The following is a 23,791-nucleotide window of genomic DNA, read 5'->3' on the forward strand; positions in this document are numbered from 1 at the left end:
AACTCTCTACCTGACGATCAAAAACTAAACTACCGATGGCTACTCCAACCTCATTACAAAATAGTTAAACAGAAAATTCTACAGACTCACCAGCATCGCTACAACAAGGAGCTTGCTGATAGAAAAAGAACAATGAGAAACACAGTCCGTCAACTATCAAACAACAAAGACAAGGAATCAATTGTCAAAATAAAAACGGCTAAACAAAGATACAGGAACTGGATAAAAAATCACAAGATGATGCTATTACAATCAGACATAGAAGCAATCCTGGAAACATATAAAAAACACAATCTTCGAGATCTATGGAATCTCCTGAATACTAATGCTGCTCAACAACAAAACTAACAGGAAATGTGACAGAACATGAATGGATTGCCCACTACACAGAAATATATAAAGCCCGATCTGACGGCGAAAGTAATCCACAACCACAGAACGACAAATGGACAGTAACTTGTAGTCACCAAGATATTTTCAAAATTATTCAAAAACTCAATATATCACGTGCCCCAGGCCCTGACAGGACATCAAATGCAATGCTAAAGGAAAATCTGCATACATGGGATAATCTTATGAAAAACATCCTAACACTTATAAACAAGCTCAACCAGATACCTAAGTCATGGAAAACGGCAACCATTGTTCCCATCCACAAGCAAGGTCCAAAGGATAACCCAACCGACTTCCGCCCAATAGCATTATTGGATCCACTAGGAAAGTTGTTTGCTTCGATCCTCCTGAAAAAACTGAATCAATGGGCAATCCAAACAAAGTGCTTTGCTACAAGACAAACTGGCTTCCCCCCAAATGTTGGGACTAACATCAACCTACTTTTACTAAACTTAATAAAACATGAAGCCATTAACAGCAAAACAAAAATGTATGTGGCGTTCATAGACCTTCATATGGCCTTTGATAGGATCTCTCGACAAAAACTTTGGACCAAACTTGAAAAATGGGAATGCCCTAATGACATACTGGGCCCGATTAAACAACTCTACACAAATACCTCCATTACAATAACACTCACAAGAGAAGGTCATACATCATCTAAAATATACGCTGTAAATGGACTAAAACAAGGATGCCCCTTAGCTGCAACACTGTACAATCTCTTTACTGCAGATATTGAGACTCATCTCCAACCTGACGTGCTAAACCCTCCGAAGATGAACTCAACCCCGGTCAAAATAATGACATATGCGGATGATATAATTTTACTGGACAAGACACCATCAGGGTTACAACATAGTCTCAATCAACTAAGCTCTTACATGCTTCTTAACAAACTCACTATTAACACAAAAAAAAAACAAAATCATGCAACTGACAAGACTGCCAAACACCAATGGAAAACAACTGGAAATCTACCTCAATAGCAAACAGCTGGAAGAAGTAACAACTTTTAAATACTTAGGTATTTTCATAAACCAATCCAAATGTGAAAAAGAGTGGACGATGAAATTGGAACAACAAACTCAATCTTTGGCAAGACAAGGATGTTTGATACAGCGTAAATTTGGGAAGTATTCTCTCAAACCGATAACCTCATTTTACAAACAAAACGTTATTTCGACTATAGTCTATGGAACAGAGGCAATGATACATGCAACTGATCATACCTGGAAAAACTAGAGGCCCTCTTCTGGCATAAGATCTTGCAACTTCCACCTACTTTGCCTATGCCCAGAATTAGGCATGAAATAGCCTTACAATCCATCAACTCAATAGTTTTATGGAAACAACTAGATCTGTATCGAAAGCTTCACACTGACGAAGAAACACCAGCAATCGAAATCTTGAGGTTCCATGAAGGAGCAATGAAAAACACTATCCTTAATAAGTGGAAAGCCAAACTAGAACAACTAATGCAATCAGAAGAAATTTCACATGAAATGCTCACGCTCCGCCCTCAGCATGCAAAAAAGAACATAATGGAAAATGACTGGATAAAAACACTTGAGGAAAAAAAAAATACTCCCTCAATCTACAATGTGTGACAAACCTCAGATCCATCAACGAACTACCGGCATATTTCACCATCTTCCCTGATGCTAAAATTCGCGCAATATATCTGAGGCTCAGAATGAACATATTTCCAACCCTCTACTACTTAGCCAAAACCAGACAAATTGCACCATCGGACAATTTTTGCCGATTTTGCTTAGACACCGAAAAACCTGAAACAATCTTTCACCTAGTAACGGAATGTAAAGACTTGTCTGAGCAAAGAATAAGATTTGGCAGCTACTACAAGATCCATGAACAAATAATGGAGACAGAGGAAAGATGGACGAGTTACTTAATGGCAGATCGCAAAAATGTATCCTGACAATATGCCATTTTCTTCAAGAAATTCTCAGCCTGGGCAAACCTCTTACGAGCTAAAAAACTTTCTTTTATTTTAATCTGGTCGAAAAATGAAAAGTTTAAAAATTAAACTACAACATTTAAAAAAAAAAAATAAAAAAAAAAATAAGAACCCACATCCACCTAACCGATTTAGACAGCTCCACCCATCCACCCCCAGAAAAATCCACCCCTAAGCTCAAAGAAGCCGTAATAAATGCTAGATCTTTAGTCGCTCATGCCACTGAAATAGCAGAAGCTATCTTAACAGAAGACTACGATTTTATCGCCGTCACAGAATCCTGGCTTCACGAGGCTGCAGGCCCTGCACTGTCACTAGTTGTTCCAAATAACTACACAGTCCTCAGAGTTGACAGAGGCAAAGCCAGAGGTGGAGGACTAGCCATTATTGCCAAAACCGATCTCTCTATGAGAATCTCACCTTCACCTAATATTAACTCTTGTGAAGTTATCAATCAAAATACTGACAGCCAACTCGCAAACTCTCATTCACCTTTTATATAGACCCCCAGACCACATCAACATGTTCATTGAAGACCTTTACACAATTTTATCGGAAAATCTAAAGGATACCTCCCAAACGCTACTGTAAGGAGACTTTAACATAGGCTTTAATGATGCTAATGACGAACCTGACTCCGCAGCGGCCAACACCTTGTCAGAACTTGGCTTATCCCAGAGAGTGAACAAACCAACTCACAACAAAGGGAGAACTCTTGATTGGGTTGCAGATCATAACTGTAATGTCTCCATTACCTCAATCTCACCCCAAATTTGGACAGACCACTATGCCATATCCAAAGCTTCTCTAACTGTCACCACACCAACAAAACAATCCTACCCAAAATCAATCATGTCACCCAATTTCACTTCTCCAAAGTCTCCTTTATAGAAGTTGAGAAAGTTATACTGGGTCTTAAGCCCTCGAACTGCAAAGGTGACCAATGCCCAGCACAATTTATCAACGATGCTGCTAGGGACCTAGCACCTTTCATCATTAAACTTATTAATGCTTCCTTCACATCTGGCATGATACCCAGCACTCTTAAGGAATGTTGGGTACTTCCACTTCTCAAAAAACAGACGCTTGACCCTGCCATACCGACCAACTACAGGCCCATCACTACGGTGCCATTCCTTTTGAAAATCTTAGACAAGGTAGCATACATCCAAATCCAGAACTTCCTATAACTCAACCAACTCCTAGGCTCTCGTCAATCTGGCTTCTGGCCACTACATGGCACAGAAACTGCTCTCATTGATCTTAAAGCTCAAATAGACAAATTAAGAGACAATGGAAAGCTTGCATTACTCCTCCTCCTGGACTTGTCGGCGGCTTTCGACTTGGTGGACCACAATGTCTTATGTAGCCACCTGGACTCAGCTGCCCACTTCTCTAGCAATGCCATAGCTTGGATACAATCCTTCCTCAGCGACCGAACCATGAGGGTCTTCTCACTCTCTGCAGCCGCGGACCCTATCCCCATCACTTGCGGGGTGCCCCAGGGCTCATGTGTTTCTCCTACCTTGTACAATATATTCACCAAGCCATTGTTTGATGAGTTGGACCGTCTGGGTATCCCCTACACTAACTATGCAGGTGGTACTCAGATCCTCCTACCACTTACAGAGGACTACTGCAAGGATCTAGCATTCGTGAATAGAATTTACAGCATCGTTCTGACATGGATGGCCACTTGCGGCCTCTGTTTGAATGAGGACAAAGGATAGCTTCTCATCCTGGGATCCGCATCTCTTCTCACTAGACTTGGCACTAACTACTCATCATTCATCACTGATGGGAACCTTATCAAGGTTGCTAAGGAAGTAAAAACATTAGCAGGCCGATTCATGGAATAATTAGTGCGGCGCAAGTGGCCAAAAACGTGCGATTCGCAGTGGAATAGCGAAAATCGCAGTGCAAGTGCGAAAATCGCACTAAAAGCAGCGCACATCGATTCATGGAAGGCCGTGCGCGAGAAAACCATCGGATGTGCGCTAAAAAAGTGCGCAGCGCACGTTGGCGCACAGGCCATCTAACGGCGTGCGCCAGGTCACAGCGAAAATCGCACAGGCCACAGCGAAAATCGCACATAGCGCGGCGCACACAACAAAAGTAGGCGGAACATAGGGCGTAACACTCGGAATGGGGAACAACTTGCCAAAATGTGGGCGTCACGGGGGAAGAAAAGGGTGCAAGTGCGCGGAACTCCCACACGCTCGCCTACAACACGTATTCATGGAATCGAATAGGGCAAAAAAGCGCACGGTCTAACCAGCGCACAGGCACAAACACAACCGCCACAAGAAAGCAGGCGTTAGCGTCTCTGCACCTGTAATAAATGTGCGCCAAAAGGTGCGCCAACAAATAGCACCTATATACAGCTATGATGAATGTCCTATACTGTGGCCCTCCAGGACAAATGACGTGCAAAGGGGTACCCACAAACACGGACATATAACGTGTGCGTGTATTCCGGGGTGAGCGGGAACTTTCACACGCGATTTGGCAGGGTACGTGGATTTCAGGGGTGCGCGGGAAGTTCCACACGCGATTTGGCAGGGTACGTGCGCGGGAATTTCCACATGCGATTTGGCTGGGTACGTGGATCTCAGGGGTGCGCGGGAAGTCTCACACGCGATTTGGCAGGGTATGTGGATTTCAGGGGTGCGCGGGAAGTTCCACACGCGATTTGGCCGGGTACGTGCGCGGGAATTTCCACACGCGACTTGGCTGGGTATGTGGATCTCAGGGGTGCGCGGGAAGTCTCACACGCGATTTGGCAGGGTACGTGGATTTCAGGGGTACGCGGGAAGTTCCACACGCGATTTGGCCGGGTACGTGCGCGGGAATTTCCACACGCGATTTGGCTGGGTACGTGGATCTCAGGGGTGCGCAGGAAGTCCCACACGCGATTTGGCAGGGTACATGGATTTCAGGGGTGCACGGGAAGTTCCACACGCGATTCGGCCGGGTACGTGCGCGGGAATTTCCACACGCGATTTGGATGGGTAAGTGGATCTCAGGGGTGCGCGGGAAGTCTCACACATGATTTGGAAGGGTACGTGGATTTTAGGGGTGCACGGGAAGTTCCACACGCGATTTGGCCGGGTACGTGCGCGGGAATTTCCACACGCGACTTGGCTGGGTACGTGGATCTCAGGGGTGCGCGGGAAGTTTCACACGCGATTTGGCATGGTACGTGGATTTCAGGGGTGCGCGGGAAGTCCCACACGCGATTTGGCCGGGTACGTGCGCGGGAATTTCCACACGCGATTTGGCTGGGTACGTGTATTTCAGGGGTACGCGGGAAATTCTACACTCGATTTGGCTGTGTGCTCCCAGGTATTCCCTGTACACCCTCCACGGCCCCTGCAGGCAGCCGACACCACAGGGGACTACCCTGCACACCTGCTCATGTCACCCAGCACCCCCACCCCCCAGCAGTGTGGGGCACCCTCCACCAGGCCCCCACTCATGTCTCCCATCACCCCCACGCCCCAGCCACCATGGGCAGCCTCCACCAGGCCCCCACTCATGGCCCCTATCACCCCCGACCCCCAGCAGTGCAGGGGCAGCACCACCAGGCCCCCACTCATGGCCCCTATCACCCCCACCCCCCAGCCTCCAGGGGCACCCTTCACCAGGCCCCCACTCATGGCCCCCGGCACCCGCACCCCCCAGCAGTGCAGGGCACCCTCCACCAGGCCCCCACACATGTACCCCTGCACCCCCACCCCCCAGCATCCAGGGTCACCCTCCACCAGGCCCCCACTCATGTCCCCTATCACCCCCACCCCCTAGCATCCAGGGGCACCCTCCACCTGGCCCCCACTCATGTCCCCCTGCACCCCCACCCCCCAGCATCCAGGGGCACCCTCCACCAGGCCCCCACTCATGTCCAACTCATGTCTCCCACCACCCCCACCCCCCAGCAGTGCAGGGGCACCCTCCACCAGGCCCCCACTCATGGCCCCTATCACCCCCACACCCCAGCATCCAGGGGCACCCTCCACAAGGCCCCCACTCATGGCCCCTATCACTCCCACCCCCCAGCATCCAGGGGCACCCTCCACCAGGCCCCCACTCATGGCCCCTATCACCCCCACCCCCCAGCAGTGCAGGGGCACCCTCCACCAGGCCCCCACTCATGTCCCCCTGCACCCCCACCCCTCAGCATCCAGGGGCACCCTCCACCAGGCCCCCACTCATGTCTCCCATCACCCCCACCCCCCAGCAGTGCAGGGCACCCTCCACCAGGCCCCCACTCATGTCCAACTCATGTCACCCACCACCCCCACCCCCCAGCAGTGTGGGGCACCCTCCACCAGGCCCCCACTCATGGCCCCCTGCACCCCCACTCCCCGGCAGTGCAGGGCACCCTCCACCAGGCCCCCACACATGTCCAACTCATGTCACCCACCACCCCCACCCCCCAGCAGTGCAGGGCACCCTCCACCAGGCCCCCACTCATGTCCAACTCATGTCACCCACCACCCCCACCCCCCAGGAGTGCAGGGCACCCTCCACCAGGCCCCCACTCATGTCCAACTCATGTCTCCCACAACCCCCACCCCCCAGCATCCAGGGGCACCCTCCACCAGGCCCCCACTCATGGCCCCCTGCACCCCCACCCCCCAGCAGTGCATGGCACCCTCCACCAGGCCCCCACACATGTTCCCCTGTACCCCCACCCCCCAGCATCCAGGGGCACCCTCCACCAGGCCCCCTCTCATGGCCCCTATCACCCCCACCCCCAGCAGTGCAGGGGCAGCACCACCAGGCCCCCACTCATGGCTCCTATCACCCCCACCCCTCAGCATCCAGGGGCACCCTCCACCAGGCCCCCACTCATGGCCCCCTGCACCCCCACCCCCCAGCAGTGCAGGGCACCCTCCACCAGGCCCCCACACATGTCCCCCTGCACCCCCACCCCCAGCATCCAGGGTCACCCTCCACCAGGCCCCCACTCATGTCCCATTTCACCCCCACCCACCAGCATCCAGGGGCACCCTCCACCAGGCCCCCACTCATGTCCCCCTGCACCCCCACCTCCCAGCATCCAGGGGCACCCTCCACCAGGCCCCCACTCATGTCCAACTCATGTCTCCCACCACCCCCACCCCCCAGCAGTGCAGGGGCACCCTCCACCAGGCCCCCACTCATGGCCCCTATCACCCCCACCCCCCAGCATCCAGGGGCACCCTCCACCAGGCCCCCACACATGGCCCCTATCACCCCCACACCCCAGCATCCAGGGGCACCCTCCACCAGGCCCCCAATCATGGCCCCTATCACCCCCACCTCCCAGCAGTGCAGGGGCACCCTCCACCAGGCCCCCAATCATGTCCCCCTGCACCCCCACCACCCAGCAGTGCAGGGCACCCTTCATCAGGCCCGCACACATGTCCCCCTGTACCCCCACCCCCCAGCATCCAGGGGCACCCTCCACCAGGCCCCCACTCATGTCCCCTATCACCCACACCCCCCAGCATCCAGGGGCACCCTCCACCAGGCCCCCACTCATGTCCCCCTGCACCCCCACCCCCCAGCATCCAGGGGCACCCTCCACCAGGCCCCCACTCATGTTCCCCTGCACCCCCACCCCCAGCATCCAGGGGCACCCTCCACCAGGCCCCCACTCATGGCCCCTATCACCCCCACCCCCCAGCAGTGCAGGGGCAGCACCACCAGGCCCCCACTCATGGCCCCTATCACCCCCACCCCCCAGCATCCAGGGGCACCCTCCACCAGGCCCCCACTCATGGCCCCTATCACCCCCACCCCCCAGCATCCAGGGGCACCCTCCACCAGGCCCCCACTCATGGCCCCCTGCACCCCCACCCCCCAGCATCCAGGGGCACCCTCCACCAGGCCCCCACTCATGTCCAACTCATGTCTCCCACCACCCCCACCCCCCAGCAGTGCAGGGGCACCCTCCTCCAGGCCCCCACTCATGGCCCCTATCACCCCCACCCCCCAGCATCCAGGGGCATCCTCCACCAGGCCCCCACTCATGGCCCCTATCACTCCCACCCCCCAGCATCCAGGGGCACCCTCCACCAGGCCCCCACTCATGGCCCCTATCACCCCCACCCCCCAGCAGTGCAGGGGCACCCTCCACCAGGCCCCCACTCATGTCCCCCTGCACCCCCACCCCCCAGCATCCAGGGGCTCCCTCCACCAGGCCCCCACTCATGTCTCCCATCACCCCCACCCCCCAGCAGTGCAGGGCACCCTCCACCAGGCCCCCTCTCCTGTCCAACTCATGTCCCCCTGCACCCCCACCCCCCAGCATCCAGGGGCACCCTCCACCAGGCCCCCACTCATGTCTCCCATCACCCCACCCCCCAGCAGTGCAGGGCACCCTCCACCAGGCCCCCACTCATGTCCAACTCATGTCTCCCACCACCCCATCCCCCAGCAGTGTGGGGCACCCTCCACCAGGCCCCCACTCATGTCCCCTATCACCCCCACCCCCCAGAATCCAGGGACACCCTCCACCAGGCCCCCACTCATGTCTCCCATCAACCCCACCCCCCCAACAGTGCAGGGCACCCTCCACCAGGCCCCCACTCATGTCCAACTCATGTCCCCCTGCACCCCCACCCCCCAGCATCCAGGGGCACCCTCCACCAGGCCCCCACTCATGTTCCCCTGCACCTCCACCCCCCAGCATCCAGGGGCACCCTCCACCAGGCCCCCACTCATGGCCCCTATCACCCCCACCCCCCAGCAGTGCAGGGGCAGCACCACCAGGCCACCACTCATGTCCCCCTGCACCCAGGTCCTCACAATCCCCAATCATGTGCGTTATGGTCAGCCTCCACAGCCAAAAGGCCCTACCAAGTAACCCATTCACCCACATGGAAATGGAAATTACATGTTACACCCCCAATGTTCATAAAGCAAATGAACCCATGTCCGTCACACACAATGGTTGCAATTGAATGGGAAAACACCCAACATGACATGCATGAAACCAATGAGATGATACCACACAGTGAAGTATGAAAACAAAATTGTATTAAAAAAAATTGAATGCAAATGAAATGAAACAAACTACAATGGCAATGAAAAAAAGATAAGCTGCATGTCCATCCAAAAAAATCAAACTACAAATCCAAATCCAAAGAAATATTGTCCAAAGTCACATTAAAAATAAAATCAATCCGAGAGAGAAAAACAAATGCAAAGACCATTGATCCATGGTGAATAAATAAAAAATAAAAAAAAACCAATCCAATGAAGAACTATGTACAAAACATCCAAGGGTCCATGAGCCCAACTGAACAAAGGAAACCTACAAAAAACCCTAACTAAAATCCAACTATATACAAAATGTGGAGCAGTGTCCGTCGACTCCAAATCATAAGAAGAAACAAAGGAAACCTAAAACTAAAGAACTATATACAAAGGCGGCGGGCAAGTCCAGCGGCTCACTCCGTGGTGTTCCGGGCCAGGGCAGCATCAAACTCCTCGTCTATGTCCCGGAGGCGGTCCTGTTCCATGGCCCTGAGGGTCCGCAGGGATGACGCCATCTGCTCCTCCAACCCCCTGCGGATTGCCTCGAGGCACTCGGCCCGCCTCAGGGCCCTCCGCATGGAGTTCTCCGCCCTGACCATTGTGAGCCGCACCTCTTCCGCCCGCCGCCGCTCCGCACCTATCTGCTGGCCCAACCACAGCCACACAGAAGACACTTCCCATCCTGGGTCCTCCTGCCCTCCGGCTGATGCCTGCCCCTCTGATGTTAATGGCCCCGAGCCATGATGCCTCCCACGTTGACTCTGCTGCTGCCTCCGACGCAACTGCCTCTGCCAGCACGACGGCATCCAGGCTGATGGAATCCACCGACGCCGTCGTGCACGTGCCCTGCCTGATGATGCCGGCACATCCTCCATCTGCTGGGGTACAGTTGCTGTGGTGTCCACCCCTGCTGGACCTCCGACTCCCGACTGTGGCAGGGATGGGATCCCCACCGAGCTGGCTGCATTGGTCAGGGCAGGTCCACAGGGGGCCCTGGTGGCATCTGGGCCGGAAGACGGCAAGGAGAACGACTGGCGTATAGCCTCCACAGAGGAGGAGAGGGCCGCCAGATTGGCTGACACATGCAGGAAACCCCCGAACATGGAAGATCCCAATTGGGCCACGTCGGCACGGTGCTCTTCGTGATGACGTGCGTGCTCCTCCCGGGAAGCACGCACGTCATCACAAATTGCACCCGCGCGCATCGCGACCCCAATCAGGACCTTCTCCATACGGCCACGGGTCCCCTCGTCCACAGGTGGAGGGGAGTCAGGTGACATGGACATCCCCTCTACCTGCGGACGGGCTTGGGACGGGGCATCCCTGCTGGTGCATGGTGGTGCACTCACAGGGTCAGGGACAGCGACATGCACAGGCCCCTCCACGGTGACCTGTGCTGCCTCCTGCCTCTGCCCCTGAACTGCACCACTTGCACCAGCAGGGATGCCCCCACCAGGCCCCATGTGTGCCTCAGTGGCGGCCTCCTCCTCCTCTGTGGAAACCACCAACCTGGATGGCTCCTCACCGTCTTCCGCCGTAGCAGGCCCCTGTGGGGGCTCACCCACCCCTTCTGCTGCAGCCGTGGGGGCATCCCCGCCGCCTTGCTCCACAGCGCCGTCTCCGACCTCTTCTTCACTAGCCGCTGCGTAGAGGGAGACATAGAACACAAGCATCAGGGTACTGTACAATGGTCCCCTAGACAGGAAGCAATAGCAGATGAGTACCACTGTCAAAGTACACTTCCATCATGTCCCTCCACAACACATGGGTCAGTCCAGGCAAAACACACACAGTAACAGGCATGGTGCATGCCATGGACATTTTCATACATGTCCAATGGACTCTTGAAACATACAATGATATGGAACTCACATGCATCATGGGTCATGCCTATCACATGCACACACTTCACCTCAGTCACATCCATCTGGCCTCATATACCCCAAACACAGCGGATACAAGGATAACTAGGCTGCATCAGTGAATCTGTGCATTGTCACACACATGTGTCATGCACCCATGGCATTCACAAGTCACAGACACGCAGGTCAGGCACACAGACATGGCTACCATATATGTACCTGGCATCAGCACCCATCCCTCACCGCCACCCATGTCCAGGAACAGAGACTGGCATGCTCTCATGTGTAAAATCTGCATAGGGCTCCCCATGTCGCATTTAAACACATGCAACAACCATGTGGTTCACACATCACTGGTCGCACTTGCATTACCATGATGTCCCTGCACACATACATGCATACATGGCCTATGTCACACATACAGGCAAGAATCAGACAACCAGCACACCGCAACATGCCCTGTCTCACACAGCAATGCTTGGCCACTTACCGCTCAACTCCAGACGGGTCTCCCTCTCAAGCATCTGGGTGTGGAGCACTGGGCGTACGCGTTCCAGGACCCTCATCTGGATGGAACTCATGTGGCCCCGGCCCCCCTCCACGAGGCGCCGGGCCTTCATGGGGGTCCTGGACCTCAAGTCCTCCCAGCGCTTCTTGATCTTCTGGATGTCACGGGTTGCCACCCCCTCCGCGTTGATGGCAACCACACAGTCGGCCCAGATCCTCTCCCGTCCTTCCTTGCTTGCGCGGGACGATCCAAAGAGGGCGTCATACTGCCCCAGGACATGTTCCACCAGGACACCAACTTCGGTGGCAGTGAAGCTGGTACCCCGCTGCCCCTCTGGCCTGGGGTCGCCACTGGTGCCAGATGTCGAAGTGCCCGACATGGCAACCCCAGAGGCAGGAGTGGGTGGGCAACTGGGTCCTGGGGCTGGGCTGTGGAGCGATGTTATCCCAGTCGGGAATCTTCTGTTCCAGCAGGGGTGGACACAGCAACTGGACCCCTGCAGATTGCTGATGTGCAGGCACCAAATGGCAGGGCACGGTGGCAGCAGGCAGGCAGGCAGCAGCAGATGGCACGTGGGAGGCTGCTCGGGGCACTGGGGGGCAGTAATTCGGCCTTCTGGGCAGGAGCGTGGTCTTCCGTGTGTTTTCGCGTGGCCAGCTTGATACGGAGTGATTTGGCACGTGAAAATCCTGCACGTTAGCGTGAAATTCGAGGAAAGGCCCTTAGCGCGTAAGCGAGTCAGCACGCATACGCGATTCTATTGGACCAAAGGCCCTCAGCGCGTAAGCGCGTCTGTGACGTGGCACGCACGGGTGTTTCCCTCATAGCACGTGATGACGGAGCACACGTGGAAAGACGGCACGTCAGAGTGTCATCGCGTGTAATTGGACAAAAGTGCGCGTACACGCGATTGGCCTATGTACGTGTATTTCAGGGGTGCGCGGGCACTTACACACGCGAGTACATCAGCGCACGTGTATTCCAGGGTGCGCAGGAATTTCCACACGCTATTGGCCTGGGAGCTGGATTTCAGGGGTGCGCGGGGAGTTTCACACGCTCGCCTACAACACGCGCAAAGAAACACGTACGCCAGTAGGAAGCAGGCATACGTCGACCCGCGACGCATAAATTTGCGCGCAAAAAACTAACAAGCTCAGACGCCAGGATGAATATACCGTTCCTAGCAGCAGTGGCCGTGGGCTACCAAAGGAGGAGGAGGATAGTCAGGGCCAGAATATTCACACCCAGAACCAGCCTTTTCGGGATGCCTGATGACCAAGTGTATGGGAGGTACAGGTTTCCACCACACATAATACTGGACCTGGTGAGTGAGTGGGAGGATGACCTCACATCACCCACCCTGTGCTCCCAAGCACTCAGCCCCCTGGAGAAGGTCCTCAATGTACTGCACTTCTTAGCCACTGGATCATTTCAGCAGACAAGTACCATAGTGGGTGGGGTGTCACAGGCCATGCAGTCACGCTGCCTACACCAGGTCTTGAACATCATCACTGCACGCCCATCAGTCCGCAGGCACATATACCTGCCCAGAACACCTGCAGAAAGGCATGCTGCCGCCCTGGATTTTTACGGTGTGGCACGATTCCCCAAAGTGCTAGGTGCCATCGACTGCACCCATGTGGCTCTACGTCCCCCCCAGGGCATCTGAGCACATCTATAGGAACCGCAAGCACTGGCATTCCATCAACGTGCAGGTAGTATGTAATGCCAAGGGAATCATCACCTCAGTATATGCCAACTATCCCGGGTCCACCCACGACAGCTTCATTTACCGAATGTCCACCCTAAGCCGGGACCTAGAAGCTGGGTGGCATGGCGATACATGGCTGCTTGGTGAGTATGAATGCCACTGCACATGCATGCATGTCAGATACTGAGCAAGGTCACAACCCCACCAATGATACCCATCACCACCTCCACAGGGGACAGTGCCTACCCTCTCAGCCCCCACATGATGACGCCAATTCAGAACCCCACCACGCCACCCGAGGTAAGATATAACACAGCCCACATTGCAACCCGGGGCATAGTGGAGCGCACATTTGGAGTGCTTAAGTCACGCTTTCGCTCCCTTGACCATTCTGGCGGGCAGCTGTTATACGCTCCCCCAGTAGTGTGCAGGATCATAGTGGCAACATGTGTCCTGCACAACGTTGCAACACGCCGGGGCCTGGCCGTGGACATGGTGGTGCCCCCACATCCCCAACCACATGCACGCCCGCTGCGCATGGGAGGGGAAAGGGCACGGGGGGAGGCAGCCCGTACACAGCTAGTGGCTAATTACTTCACATAGAAATCACACCCCTGTGGAGTGCACACTGCCCTGGCACATACCATCTGACAATCAATGATGACTCAACCTGACACTGATCCTGAATGTCTGGAGAATCAACCGTCAAAACCATATCAGCCTGAGATTGTTCACCTGGAAGTGTTACAATGTGTGCATCCCTACCTACACAGACACCACCAATGCAGTTTCAAGAAAAAACACATTCATGCAGCTAAAATGAATACCCACTTGCAAAATGCAACATGAGGACAGTGCCATGTCACCCAACCCATCCCCAGCACCGCCACACGACACACTGTGCCATGTCATGCTATGTGCAGGTAAACAAAGTAATCCCCACAACATGACACAAGTGTCACAAAGTACAGTGTCCCTAATTGGAACTCGCGACACCTGAAATGCTCACAGTAATGCAGGACCAACAACACACTTGAGCAGGTATATAGCAATAACACTTATCAGCTACTGACCCTCAAAACTACGATTAACATGACATTACGAATGTAAGGAATTAGTAGTCTCACCACCTGGAAATGCCTGCACTCCCACCACTTCCAACTGTACAGTGTTGCCACCATGTAGAGTTGTAGGTGCACTGCTGCCACATGGACCCCATCTCCAAAGTAGAGGGCCTTGTGTAGACATGAGGAAAGGACCTGCAAATTAAGAGGTAGACATGGATGATGAGTTACACATCAATGCAACATGCAGTGTACAACACAACAGCAATATGCACTAGGAATGTATACACAGTATTGACTAGACTACCCACACATGTAGTGGGAGTCCAATGTCACCATGTACGTCAATGTCACTTGGGCACACCCTTTGCAAGCCCATGGAAACGGGAAGCAGGAGGGGTGTGTGTGACTCAAACCCAAGCATCTGAACCAAATACATGACAAGCCTGCATGTGCCCAGCCACAATTCAGCGTATGCCCACGGGAGCCACACAAGGCAACACACTGTCCCAACAAAAAAAATAATAATAATAAAAAAAAATAATAAAAAAAAAATAAAATAAAAATCTAAAATGGCCATTAATGGGCCCGGGGGGGGGGGGGGGGTTGGGGAGGCCACCCAGGAGGTCCGAGGACAGGGTGCACACCAAAACCCACCTGTGTGGATCTTTAAAAAAAAAACACCTCCATGGGCTCATGGCCCACACGGCTACCCTATTGTTGGAATATCACTGCTGTCGCTATTATCACCCTGTGCAGCTGCATCCAGAGGTGGTGGCACTATAGGAGGCAGCCCACGCAAGGCCCTAGTCTGTTCCTCCATGGCTGCAAGCATGCGGGTGTGGTAGGTCTCGTTCTGGAGGATGAGTGTGTGGAGGTTCCCATGCAACAACTCACGGGATGCCCGGACCTCCGCCCTAGTTGCCTGCATCTCAGCTGAGAGCGTACGGGTGAGACGCTCCAGCTGCTGTTCTGTCCTTCGGTTTGTTGAAGCCTCAAGCTCAACAAGAGTCGTCCTGAGGTGAAGGAGTTCCAGCCTCAGGGCTTCCCTGTGGCCCTGGGACTCTATGGAGATGGCTTCCTGCAGAGTCGCCAGTGCCGCCCGTCTGTCCCTGTTGGAAGCCAACATGTCCTCCCTGTGTGACTGGCAGATGGAGTCGGTTGCCTGCTGTAGTCGCTCCATCAGCCTTTCGGGGGGGCCAATGGAAGTGGCCACCCTATCCATGGCCTGAGCCATCATCTCTGATGATGCTGCCTGTTGGGTTGCCATACTGTAAATGGATTGCTCCCATGCGGTATTGCCAGGTGGCGTACGGCCACCACGTCGGCGGGCACCACACCTGTCTGGGGCAAGGCGAACTGCGCCTTGCTGTGCTGGCACTTCCTGAGGCTGCAGGACTGCATTCCCCCTCTGATCTGCTGGCCCAGGAACAGGATCAGATGTCGCGGAGTGTGACCCTGCATCCGTAACCACCAAAGGCGTAGCTGCCAACACTGACATCCCCATTGAGGGTTCTGACCCTGGAGCAGGTGGGTGGGACAGAACAGAATCCCTCCAAGGAACACTCACCTGCGACGGCACATAGGTCTCATCATCCAAATCAACACCTGAGTACAGCTCGGGGGAGGTGCAGCCAGAGACACCCCTTGAGAGCACGACCTGCAGCACTTGTGGGTTCTCACCCACCACCACACCACGTCCCTCACTGGTGGTCGGTCGGCCCTCAGACCCCTCCTGGGTCTGCACCATCTCCCCAACCCCAGCAGTATCAGGTGCGTCTTCCCCTGCAAAGACATAAAAGCAAACAAATGGAAACAGGCTTTAGCACCATGGCACACAATGAGGGCTGAGAAGCAACAGAACCAGTACTTGATTGACACATGTCCCACATGACTAAAACCCTCCCATGCATGCACCCTCACTGCGTATGAAGGGTAGGCAAATGGCACACACTGATGACACCAAGATGGAAGATGAACACATTTTCTGCATGCTGCCTGGCAGTGGCATCACACATTGGCCTGTGATTGCCAGGTGAAATACACATGCCATCACACAGATGGCATGTACCATTGCTATTGAGTGAAGATGGAGAGGAGGGCAGCACTTATTCATTCAGTCCAGTTCCCTCATGTAATAGCTTTTCTAATTCAAACAGGTCTGATTTTTCACCTGGAGCTGCCAGTCCAAAATGGTCCGATTGCACAGGGACATGTCTAAACAAATGATATCCAGGTAACAAAGTCACTCCACTTTACCATAGCCATGTCAGACATGTGAATAGAGGACTGGGAAATGCCTAGTAAAAGTGGTGGAATGCAAACAATCTGCCTGAATGAACAGAGAAAAATAAGCAACAATGTTGTGGCAAGGTGACACTTCAAGGGCAACTGGCGTGCTGTTGGGCTAGATGTCTACTGTTGGCAGAAGGGATACTGCTGTGGCCAAATGCTGCTGCGCAGAATGTATTGCATGAAGCACATGGGTGACCCAAACGACTCAGGCGCACACACCCTCACCTGGCACACAAACAGAAGCCCTCACACACACACCATGCACATGGATGACACAAACATGCATGTGCACTCACCGGACAATGCCTCATAATCAGTCAGATCTCCCACGCCTTGGATCTGTTCCTCCGTGACGTAGGTCCCAGCGACTGACTCATGTGGAGTGAGTTCCATGTCTTCTACTGGAGACCCACCTCCAGTCACTAGAGTTGCGGCATGACTTGAGGCCAGCTTATTCTTTGCCCTGCGCTTTAGGTCATTCCAGCGCTTATAGCAATCATTGGCTGTGCGCCTCACGATTCCAAGGGCACTTACGCTGTCCGCAACGGTCTGCCAGTGTGCCTGGCTTTGTGCAGGTGTGGTCTTGGAACCTGCAACAATGACCATTTCGTTATCATGTGCGGACACATACTCGACAAGTGCATTCAGTTCGGCATCCGTGAAGCTGGGCTTCCTCGACGGGCTGGACTGTGTAGCCGTGTCTGGGGCATCAGCCTGTGCCGGACTAGCACTCTTCCTCTTCCGCTTGGAAGGTGGTGGTGATCCTGAGTGTCCTACGCCGCTCTGGACACTAGGGGCAGGAGCCCTGGTGGACTCTGTATCAGGAGTGTGGGATTGCACACTCAGCATGGGAGTTGGTGCAGGCATTTGCTCAAGTGTAATGGTGTCAGGGGGAATGTCAGCAGGATGGACTAGGACCGACACTGTCCTGGCTGGGTGTGTGAGAGCTGGGGTGGATGGAGCTGCAGCTGCCCCTGCAGCCTCTCCACCCTGCCTACTTGGGGCAGCAGATGACCTTGCTGCCTCTGATCCACGTGGCCTGATGACATCAACGTGCACCAGCGCACGTGTCATAGGCCTGCTGACCTGGAAGTCAGCCATGGAGTCAGCCTGGTCTGGTGCCACAATGGGCTGGTCCAACAAGGGCTGAGCATGGATGGTGTCAGCCACATCAGCCTCAACCAGGGGGGGCAGGGGGGATTATGGGTGGCCTTGACTGGTCCGCCACACAAGGGGGAACAGGGTCACCCTGCAAGTAACGACCACGTCCCCTACCGGATCCACCATGGCCACCACTTGTGGCTCGTCCACCTTTGCCACCCTTACGGATTCCTCGCCTCCCAACCATGGCACTGATGTTAATGTGCGTAAGGGAGTGGCTGTAAACTATTGGCCTGGGCAATTGGGGGTCAAAGGGGTTGGGTACCAGATGGTAATTGTACCCTAGTGCTCTAGCAAGGCTGAATGTGACCCCTGGGGAAAGATGACGGGTCACGCAACGCACAGGAAGCCCAAAAAAGGGAGATGGCGTGCACGCAACCCCTCCTAGACCACGTGTGCGGAAAAAAAATCTGCACTACTCTGTGGCACCCAGTAACACAAGAATGAATGTATGCGTGTCACACGCAGCCTAGAATGACCTCTGAAGGGGTAGGCTACACACGGGGCAAGCACAGATGTTAGATACGTGCGTGACTCACCGTCTGCCAGGAAAAAGAGTGTGAAAAAGAAGCACGTTTGCGCGTAGACAACACCCCCGCCAAAAGAAGAATTGTACCCTGTCTGAGGAGACAGGACAACAGTAGAAGGGAACGCTGTTTGAGGGAACAGGCCCAGGAAAACCAGAAAAAGAGAAAAAAGAGAAAAAGCGGTCAGAGGTAACAGGGAGTACGAACTTGAAACGCCGTGAAATAAATCGCGTGTGAAATGACAAGAAGCACAGATTTCACCCACTCGCTCTCCACAAAAAGCACGTACAAGGAAATGGTGTTCTACACGTACCTTTTATGCAGGCACACATGTCCAGCGTCACTTCCGCGTGTACGCGCTAGGGCCATTTCCACCAATTACACGCTTTGTCACTTCCGCGTGTACGCGCTAAGGCCATTTCCACCAATTACACGCTTTGACACTCGGACGTGTCTTTCATTTTTTTAACACGCAACATTTCAAACGTGTGCCATATTCAACGTGCACGTGACTTCATAGACGCGCATACGCTGGTGGCCCAATGAATGTACAGATGTGTGCTGACGCGCTTAAGCGCTAAGGGCCTTTCCTCGAATTACACGCAGACGTGCTGGATTTTCACGTGCAAAATCACTCTGTATCAAGCTTGCCAGGCGTTCACAGACGGAAGACCACGCTCCTGCCCAGAAGGCCGAATTACTGCCCCCCAGAGCCCTGAGCACGCTCCCACCTGACATCTGCTGCTGCCTGACTGCCTGCTGCCCACATGCCCTGACATTTGCTGCCTGCACATCTGCCAGGGGTACTGTTGCTGTGACCACTCCTGCTAGAACCGAAGACTCCCGACTGCTTTTCCATCGCCCCACAGCCCAGCCCCAGGACCCAGTTGCCCACCCACTCCTGCCTCTGGGGTTGCCATGTCGGGCACTGCAACATCTGGCACCAGTGGCAACCCCCGGCCAAGGAGGCAGAGGGGCACCAGCTTCACTGCCACCGAAGTTGGTGTCCTGGTGGAGCATGTCCTGAGGCAGTATGATGCCCTCTTCGGAAGGTTGCGCGCCGACAAGGAAGGACGGACTCGGATCTGGATGGACATCGTGACTGCCATCAACGCGGAGGAGGTGGCAGTCCGCGACTATGAACGTGTCAGGAAGCGCTGGGAAGACTTCAGGTCCAGGACCCTCAACAAGGCCCCGCGCCTCCAGAAGGCAGCGGATGCTAAGGGGCGCCGGGGCCACTTGTCGGAAGATCAGATGAGGGTCCTGGAACGCATATCCCCAGCGCTCCACTTCCAGGTCCTTGAGAGGCAGACCCGTCTGGAGTCGAGCGGTAAGTGTACATGCATACTGATTGTAAGCTGTGCATGTGGTGTGCCACGAGTGTGCAGGTTGAACATGTATTTTTATGTGGGCAAGTAGGGGGGGTGTACAGGGCTGTGAGGGTGACACATGCGAGGGGTCTCATGTGTGACACATGGATGGTGCTTGTGTGTGTGGGCTTGCATGGCACAGGATGTGGAGGAATGATTGTCAGGTGTGATATGGATGTCGATCGGAACACTGCGACAGTTGGCGGAGGTGTACACAAGCATGCAAGTTTGGTGGTGTGTGTGCATGTGTAGTGTACTCCCTATGTTGCATGTGATGTGTGGATGACCTTTGGCTGCTCATGCTGTTGTATGTGAATGGATGGTGCTGGCTGTTGCAATATGGCTGTGGTATGGCTCATGTGTGCAAGTTGAAATGACATTTGTGTTGGGGATTGTGATGACATGTCTGAGGTTTACCAATGCCACTCATGTATGACTGTCATGTGTGTATGAGTCCATTGGACAGTGCCCTGATGCCTGTGTTTTCTTTCTCCCTGTCTGCAGCGTCAACTGATGAAGAGGGCGGAGAAGGTGCTGTGGAGCACAGCGGCAGGGGTCGCACCACCAGCCGGAGACGCAAGGCCCGGATCCCCTCCCAGGTTCTGATCTCGTCGGGGAGTGAGGAGTCCGGTGCCGTGTCCCAGGCCGCAGCTGCCGAGGGGAGGTCCAAGAGGCGGAGGTTGGAGTTGCACTCCTCGGCAGCAGAAGGGGCAGCTGGGACCCCAAAGGGACCACTGGTGCTAGTGGTGCAGTGCAGGATCTGGGACAGGAGGCAGCACAGGCCGCCGCGGAGGTGCCTGTGTGGAATCCTGTCCCTGCTCCTGTCACTGCATTATCTTGCACCAGCGGGGATGCCTACCTCCAGACCCGTTCTCAGGGAGGGGATTGGCTTACAACACCTGGCCTTCCTCTCCCTGCGGATGTGGCTATCCTGCACCAGGTTGAGCCTGTCCAGGGTGGGGTTGCGTTGCGTCAACAGGCCATGCAAGCTGACCTCTAGTCTTTTCATGATGAGTCTACACGTCTTCTTGCATGGCTCGTTGACTGCGTTGACCCACTGGGACAGCTCACCAGGGCTGGATTCCTCCGTTTCCTAGACCTTGTTCCGACCCCCTCCTCCACGGAACCCCCTATGCCCCAGTCGTCCTCCATGCCATCTTCCCACCCATGTGTCACCTGGGTGCCCTGTGGAGCTGCCTCCGACCGTGCGGCCAGGTTGGTGGACAACAGATCCCTGCCACAGTCGGGAGTCGGACGTCCAGCAGGGGTGGCCACATCAACGACTGCACCCCAGCTGGAGGAGGATGTACAGGCACCATCGGACAGGGCACATGGACAGCAGCAGCTGCAGCAGCAGGAGGCTGTAGGTGGGAGCCACGATAGCTCGGGGCCTTTGACATCGGAGGGGCAGGCATCGGCCGGAGGGCAGGAGGACCCTGGACGGGAAGTGTCTTCCATGTGGCAGCGGTTGGGCCACGCCATAGATGCGGAGCGGCGGCGGGCGGAAGAGGCGCGGCTCACGATGGTCAGGGTGGAGAACTCCATGCAGAGGGCCCTGAGGCGGGCCGAGTGCCTCGAGGCAATCCGCAGGGAGTTGGAGGTGAACATGTCGGCTTCCCTGCGGACCCTCAGGGCCATGGAACAGGACCGCCTCCGGGACATAGACGAGGAGTTCGATGATGCCCTGGCCCGGAACACCACTAAGTGAGCCGCTGGACTGGCCCGCCGCCATTGTATATAGTTATTTAGTGATAGGTTTCCTTTATAGTTTATTTTTATTTGGAGTCGACGGACACTGCTCCACCTTTTGTATATAGTTCCATTTTAGGTTTTTTGGTAGGTTTCATTTCTTCTGTTGGGATGATGGACCCTGAATACTTTGTACATAGTTGGATTTTGGATTTGGACATTTTTTTTACTATGAATATTTTTTCCCATGGAGCAATGGTTTTCTATTTCTTTTTTCCATTCATTTCCTTTTTATGTACTTGAACTTTGGAAGAATTTTCTTTGGATTATCATTTATTGATTTTAATTTGAAAAGGGACAGCCAGCTTAATTTTTTTTTTTTTTTTTACTTGTGTATTTTGGTGGCTGGCCATGAGGCCCATGCTTGAGGATTGTCAGGGCCTGTGGGCAGGGGGACATGAGTGGGGGCCTGGTGGGGGCTGCCCATGGTGGCTGGGGGGTGGGGGTGGGGGTGGTGGAATACATGGGTGGGGGCCTGGTGGAGGGTGCCCCACACTGCTTGGGGGGTGGGGTGGTGGGAGACATGAGTGGGGGCCTGGTGGAGGCTGCCAATGGTGGCTGGGGGGTGGGGCTGGGTGGGAGACATGAGTGGGGGCCTGGTGGGGGCTGCCCATGGTGGCTGGGGGGTGGGGGTGATAGGGGACATGAGTGGGGGCCTGGTGGAGGCTGCACATGGTGGCTGGGGGGTGGGGGTGGTGGGACATATGAGTGGGGGCCTGGTGGAGGCTGCCCCTGCACTGCTGGGGGGTGGGGGTGATGGGGGACATGAGTGGGGGCCTGGTGGGGGATGCCCATGGTGGCTGGGGGGTGGGGGTGATAGGGGACATGAGTGGGGGCCTGGTGGGGGCTGCCCATGGTGGCTGGGGGGTGGGGGTAATAGGGGACATGAGTGGGGGCCTGGTGGAGGCTGCCCATGGTGGCTGGGGGGTGGGGGTGGTGGGAGACATGGGTGGGGGCCTGGTGGAGGGTGCCCCAAACTGCTGGGGGGGTGGGGGTGGTGGGAGACATGAGTGGGGGCCTGGTGGAGGCTGCCCATGGTGGCTGGGGGGTGGGGGTGGGTGGGAGACATGAGTGGGGGCCTGGTGGGGGCTGCCCATGGTGGCTGGGGGGTGGGGTGATAGGGGACATGAGTGGGGGCCTGGTGGGGGCTTCCCATGGTGGCTGGGGGGTTGGGGTGATAGGGGACATGAGTGGGGGCCTGGTGGAGGCTGCCCATGGTGGCTGGGGGGTGGGGGTGGTGGGAGACATGTGTGGGGGCCTGGTGGAGGGTGCCCCACACTGCTGGGGGGTGGGGGTGGGGGTGGTGGGAGACATGAGTGGGGGCCTGATGAGGGTGCCCATGGTGGCTGGGGGGTGGGGGTGGGAGACATGAGTGGGGGCCTGGTGGGGGCTGCCCATGGTGGCTGGGGGGTGGGGGTGGGTGGGAGACATGAGTGGGGGCCTGGTGGGGGCTGCCCATGGTGGCTGGGGGGTGGGGGTGATAGGGGACATGAGTGGGGGCCTGGTGGGGGCTGCCCATGGTGGCTGGGGGGTTGGGGTGATAGGGGACATGAGTGGGGGCCTGGTGGAGGCTGCCCATGGTGGCTGGGGGGTGGGGGTGGTGGGAGACATGGGTGGGGGCCTGGTGGAGGGTGCCCCACACTGCTGGGGGGTGGGGGTGGTGGGAGACATGAGTGGGGGCCTGGTGGAGGGTGCCAATGGTGGCTGGGAGGTGGGGGTGGGAGACATGAGTGGGGGCCTGGTGGGGGCTGCCCATGGTGGCTGGGGGGTGGGGGTGATAGGGGACATGTGTGGGGGCCTGGTGGAGGCTGCCCATGGTGGCTGGGGGGTGGGGGTGGTGGGAGACATGGGTGGGGGCCTAGTGGAGGGTGCCCCACACTGCTGGGGGGGTGGGGGTGGTGGGAGACATGAGTGGGGGCCTGGTGGAGGGTGCCCATGGTGGCTGGGGGGTGGGGGTGGGTGGGAGACATGAGTGGGGGCCTGGTGGGGGCTGCCCATGGTGGCTGGGGGGTGGGGGTGATAGGGGACATGAGTGGAGGCCTGGTGGAGGCTGCCCATGGTGGCTGGGGGGGTGGGGGTGGTGGGAGACATGAGTGGGGGCCTGGTGGGGGCTGCCCATGGTGGCTGGGGGGGTGGGTGGAAGA

The sequence above is a fragment of the Ambystoma mexicanum genome, chromosome 12 (genome assembly GCF_040938575.1).
Source record: "Ambystoma mexicanum isolate Mex_15411 chromosome 12, UKY_AmexF1_1, whole genome shotgun sequence".
Taxonomy (NCBI): domain Eukaryota; kingdom Metazoa; phylum Chordata; class Amphibia; order Caudata; family Ambystomatidae; genus Ambystoma; species Ambystoma mexicanum.